The sequence below is a fragment of the Macrobrachium nipponense genome, chromosome 4 (assembly GCF_015104395.2).
Source record: "Macrobrachium nipponense isolate FS-2020 chromosome 4, ASM1510439v2, whole genome shotgun sequence".
Lineage (NCBI taxonomy): Eukaryota > Metazoa > Arthropoda > Malacostraca > Decapoda > Palaemonidae > Macrobrachium > Macrobrachium nipponense.
Window position 1 is genome coordinate 10,111,741 of NC_061100.1, and position 5,904 is coordinate 10,117,644.

A 5,904-nucleotide genomic window follows, 5' to 3' on the forward strand; every position below is an offset into this window, starting at 1 on the left:
TATATATATAGATATATATATATATATATATATATATATATATATACTATATATTATTATATAAGAGAAAAAAAAAAAAAAGTATTTCTCAGAGAACACGTCTTATCTGTGCCTGCCTAGCAAGTGTGAAGGGGAGTGACTGACAGGCAGGCAGGCAGGCAGGCAGGCAGGCAGGCAGGCAGGCAGGCAGGCAGGCAGGCAGGCAGGCAGGCAGGCAGGCAGGCAGGCAGGCAGGCAACTCCTAGGGTCGAGAATGTGGAAGAGTTACAATTTGGTTGACAGCTACGATTTTGGTAGTAGAGCCTAGGAAAGAAACCTACGGAATCGGCCAGCCACATTTCACTCTCCTATATGAGTACCATGGACGAATTTTTTTGTATTGACCTCGAGCGCTTGTTGCTGCATATATTATGGGGCAGGTGGTCTGTGAATGATATAGAGGGTGAGAAATGGATTTTTGTGTAGGTGATTTTTGGTGAAGAGGAGGCTGGCTGGAGGATAGTGAAGGCAATTGGAATGGAAATCAAGTTGAAAGAAAGTATTGAGTGGAGATGAGACAGAGATAGAGACAGAGACAGAGACAGACACAGACACAGAGAGAGTTGGTGATGGTTGGAGTGGAGTAAGAGTGGAAGGCAAGGCAAGGCAAGGCAAGGCAATTGGAATGGAAATCAAGTTGAAAGAAATGTTTGAGTGGAGATGAGACAGAGACAGAGAGAGTTGGTGATGGTTGGAGTAGAGTAAGAGTGGAAGGCAAGGCAAGGCAAGGCAAGGCAAGGCAATTGGAATGGAAATCAAGTTGAAAGAAAGTATTGAGTGGAGATGAGACAGAGACAGAGACAGAGAGAGTTGGTGATGGTTGGAGTGGAGTAAGAGTGGAAGGCAAGGGCAAGGCAAGGCAAGGCAAGTCAAGTGATATTGATTTGGAGAAAGTGAGAGATGAACACAATGTAAAGTTTTGTAAGGAGACAGGCAAGATTTTGAGAGAGTATTGGTGTTGGAAAGGCAAGGAGAGATTGCAAAGTAAGTGAGAGTTGGTTGGTGATGGTTGGAGTGGAGTAATATGTATTGAGCTGTGTTTTTGAACTTGGAAAGTTGAATGCAAGCAGGCTAGAAAATAGAGAGAGAGTGAGAGTTTTGGAAATAGGAGGCATGGCAGATTTGAGAGAGAGAGCACATTGTTACTGGAGAGGAGGAGGAGAGGAGAGGAGAGGAGAGGTGAGGTGAGGTGAAGTCAATTTTGTAGAAAATTGAATTTGTATAGTTGAAGGCAGTCAGACTATGTAATAGAGAGATTGTGAGAGACTGTGAATCTTAATGGAGTTTGGAAAGGAGGCAGTGTGAAGTTGTTTGAAAGCTTGAAAAAAGTGTAGGCGAGGCAAAGGTTGAAAAAAGTCTAAGTGTCAAAGTGATGACCATGGACGAATTTTTTTGTATTGACCTCGAGCGCTTGTTGCTGCATATATTATGGGGCAGGTGGTTGGTGAGAGAGTATATGATATAGGTATACCTATATAAGTGAGAGTTGGTGATGTTTGGAGTGGAGTAATATGTATTGAGCTGGGTTTTTGAACTTTGAAAGTAGAATGGAGCAGCGAAGGTAGATTTGTGGAGAGAGTAATGTTAAAAAAAGGAAAGAGGAGGCATGGCAGATTTGAGAGAGGAGAGAGAGAGGAGTTGAAGAAAGGTTTGTAGAAAATTGAATCGGTAATAAAGTTGAAGGCTGTCAGACTGGAGTAAGAGAGGGATTGTGAGACAGTGCAGTCTTTGTAGAAGTTTGAAAGGAGGCAGGTAAAGAGAGATGGTACTGGCAACTGTGGAGTTAAGGCAGGCAACCGCAAGATTGATAGATTGAGAAAGGCAGGCAGGTAGGAGAGAATGGAGCCAGACACTGTGAATCTTGTGAGTTTGGAAAGGAGGCATGTAAAGAGTGAGAGAATGGTATTGCAGACTATGGCGGAAAGGTAAGCAAGGAGAGGCAAGCAAGGCAAGGCAAGCAGGCAGGCAAGGCAAGGCAAGGCAATTGGCATGATATAGTGAGTGTCGTGATGAGTGGAGTGGAGTATATATATGAGGTGGGGTTTTTATTCTTTGAAGCAGGCTAGAATTGTGAGAGAGAGTGTTTTGGAAAGAGGAGGCATGGCAGATTTGAGAGAGAGAGGAGTTGAAGAAAGGTTTGTAGAAAATTGAATTGGTATAGTTGAAGGCAGTCAGACTAAGTAAGAGAGATTGTGAGAGAGTGCATCTTTGTAGAGTTTGAAAAGGAGGCAGGCAAAGAAAGAGATGGTACTGGTAACTGTGGAGTTAAGGCAAGGCAAGGCAAGATTGTAAAGTTGAAGGAAGGAAGAAAGGCAGGCAGAGAGAGATAGAGAGACACTGTTGAATCTTTGTGGAGTTTGGAAAGGAGGCATGTAAAGAGTGAGAGATGGTATTGTAGACTATGGAAAGGTAAGGCAAGGCAAGGCAAGGCAAGGCAAGGCAAGGCATGGATATAAGTGAGTGTTGGTGATGTTTGGAGTGGAGTAATATATATTGAGCTGGGTTTTTATTCTTTGGAAGTAGAATGGAAGCAGGCTAGAATTGTGAGAGAGAGTGTTTTGGAAAGAGGAGGCATGGCAGGTTTGAGAGAGAGAGAGAGAGAGAGGAGTTGAAGAAAGGTTTGTAGAAAATTGAATTGGTATAGTTGAAGGCAGTCAGACTAAGTAAGAGAGATTGTGAGAGAGTGCAACTTTGTAGAGTTTGGAAAGGAGGCAGGCAAAGAAAGAGATGGTACTGGTAACTGTTGAGTTAAGGCAAGGCAAGGCAAGATTGTAAAGTTTGAAGGAAGGAAGAAAGGCAAGGCAGAGAGAGAGAGAGAGAGAGAGAGAGAGAGAGAGAGAGAGAGAGAGAGAGAGAGAGAGAGACGACACTGTTGAATCTTTGTGGAGTTTGGAAAGGAGGCATGTAAAGAGTGAGAGATGGTATTGTAGAATATGGAAAGGCAAGGCAAGGCAAGGCAAAGCTTGGAAAAAGTCTAAGTGTCAAAGAGATGACCATGGACGAATTTTTTTGTATTGACCTCGAGCGCTTGTTGCTGCATATATTATGGGGCAGGTGGTTGGTGAGAGAGTATAATATATAGAGGTATACCTATTTCAGTGAGAGTTGGTAATGGTTGGAGAGGAGTATGATGGAGATGCCCTGGTTTTTTTGGATGTGGAAAGTTGGATGTGGTCAGACAAGTGGGCAGTTTTGTGAAAAGAGAGAGATTTGAAAATGTTTTGGAAGGAGAAGGCATGGCAGAGTTTGGGAGAGAGGGTTGTGAAAAGAGAGAGATTTGAAAATGTTTTGGAAGGAGAAGGCATGGCAGAGTTTGGGAGAGAGGGACACTGTGCTATTAGAGAGGACGAGTGGAGGCAAGTTGAAGAGAGAGAGAGAGATGAAGCAAGTTTTATACAGAAAGTAAAGTGAGAGAGGGAGGTGGTTTGCTTTTTGGATGTGGAAAGTTGAATGCAGTGAGGAGGAAAGAAGGGCAGGATTTGTGAGAGAGATGAGACAAGTTCTATAGAAAAGTGAATTTGCAAAGTTTGAGAAAAAGTGTGTATTGTGAATTTACGTCTCGATGGATATGAGCCAATGGATTGCTGACTTCTTGAGTCATGTATTTACAGTGATATTTATATGAACAAGTCAGCTCAAGCTTTTTACCCTTTCATCCCATGCATAGGATGGTGAGTGCCACAGTTTGCATGGGTGAGGGCGTCGGAGAGACGGAAATGACCAATGCTGCACTAATAATAGGCGGGTGTTGATGGTGAACAGCCGCCGCGCGGCACTGTTCAAGCCCAGTGTTTTTGGAATGGTTTTGGCGAACGAACACTAGGGTTGAATGTTACGGGGCCTTCCATTATAGATAAGAGTTCAGTTCATTATTGGTGATGACTGTCTCTGGAAGGTGGTGGTAGACTGCTCAGAAGCCTTTGAGCCTCTTGTGACTGGTTTGTGCAAGCAATATTGTTTTGTGAGAAAGAATATGTTGGAAATGAAGTCACATCAGTGAGTGACTGATTTTCGTTAGAGAGAGAGATATAGAAGGAGATATTGCTTGTGCAGGCTGGTAATAATGCTCTTCCATTGTTTTGGGCTTGGAGAGAGATGGCCGACAGACAATTTGCCGTTGATGCAGTACCACAATAGTAGAGTACACATGACAACTGGAACACGGCAGTTGTGGGGTAACATGTGAAAAAATCAGCAAGGTTGCGGAGTCAGTGCCAGATATACATGACATGTATTTTTGGCAGGCGTATTGCGGTTACCGCCAGCGCTGATGGCTACCTCATGCAACCAAAACTTTGATTTTGATGTTGAATTTATTCCAATGGAAACCGAGTGAGAGAGAGAGAACTAGAGAGAGAGAATATACATATATATATATAGAGAGAGAGATTGGATGAACAGAGTTTTACTTGTAAAACTGTGTTTGATGCCAACAAACTAGTAGTGACTTGTGAACTCGTGTGAGACACAATATAAAATGAGAGGATGAAGTGGAGAGAGAGAGAGATATATTGATTTGAAATAGAAATTGAGTGGTTTTGGAATGACATTGGTTTGGTGGTGGTAGTAGAAGCAAAAATGATTTAGAAAGTAAAGGAAAGCCTTTGAGAGAGAGAAGAGAGAGAGAGAGAGAGAGAGATATATATCCATTTTTATGGATTGTTTGTTTTGCTGGCTTAGTAATTTAGCTATTATATAAGTAAATGGACTGAGCTGAGACCGACCGACCGACCGACCAATGTGAGTCTGGTAAAACCACACATGTAATAACTCCTTATTATATGAGGAGAATAAGAAAGTAAGAAGTAACTACCTGGTTGATCCTGCCAGTAGTCATATGCTTGTCTCAAAGATTAAGCCATGCATGTGTCAGTACAGGCCGCTTTAAGGCGAAACCGCGAATGGCTCATTAAATCAGTTATCATTCATTTGATGGAAAGCTATTACTCGGATAACCCTGGTAATTCTAGAGCTAATACGTGACTTTGACAACTCCGACTGGAAGGGAGGAGTGCTTTTATTAGATGAAAACCAAGCGGGCCTCGGTCCGTTCACTTGCTTGTGATGACTCTGAATAACTTTGTGCAGAGAGCACGGTCTCCGCACCGGCTCCGTATCTTTCGAGTTTCTGCCTTATCATGCTGTGGATTGTAGGCCATGCGCCTACAGTGGCTGTTACGGGTGACGGAGAATCAGGGTTCGATTCCGGAGAGGGAGCCTGAGAAACGGCTACCACATCCAAGGAAGGCAGCAGGCACGCAAATTACCCAATCCCAGCTCTGGGAGGTAGTGACGAAAAATAACAATGCGGGACTCTTCCGAGTCTGCGTAATTGGAATGAGCACACTTTAAATCCTTTAGCAACAACCAATTGGAGGGCAAGTCTGGTGCCAGCAGCCGCGGTAATTCCAGCTCCAATAGCGTATATTAAAGTTGTTGCGGTTAAAAAGCTCGTAGTTCGAGTTCAGTTTCGGACTGGGGTGGGAGGTCACCGCCCGGTGCTTGCCCCCTAGGCTCCGAACAGCTTCCGTGAGTGGAAGCCAAGCCGGTTCTGGCGGGGTGCTCTTTACCGAGTGTGCCGTACGGCCGGCCAGTTCACCTTGAATAAATGAGAGTGCTCAAAGCAGGCTACTCTGGAATACAATGCCGGAATTTTCCTTGCATGGAATGATGGAAGATGATCTCGGTTCCATTTTGTTGGTGGTGGGAGCCCGAGGTAATGATAAAGAGGGACTGTCGGGGGCATCCGTACTACGACGCGAGAGGTGAAATTCAGTGACCGTCGTAGGACGAACAACAGCGAAAGCATTTGCCAAGAATGTCTTCGTTGATCAAGAACGAAAGTTAGAGGATCGAAGGCGATCA

At 44.0% G+C, this 5,904-nt stretch overlaps 2 long non-coding RNA genes across 2 annotated transcripts; both read left to right on the forward strand.

The window, feature by feature from the left end:
• The first annotated feature begins 641 nt into the window (after nt 1–641).
• Nucleotides 642–1,573, forward strand: LOC135210699 (uncharacterized). Its single transcript, XR_010313563.1, has 2 exons — nt 642–778; nt 894–1,573. It is a non-coding gene; the product is annotated as an uncharacterized LOC135210699 (long non-coding RNA).
• A 504-nt stretch (nt 1,574–2,077) lies between these two features.
• On the forward strand, nt 2,078–5,700 carry LOC135210698 (uncharacterized). The gene is made up of 2 exons (XR_010313562.1): nt 2,078–3,273; nt 3,341–5,700. It is a non-coding gene; the product is annotated as an uncharacterized LOC135210698 (long non-coding RNA).
• The last annotated feature ends 204 nt before the right edge of the window (nt 5,701–5,904 follow it).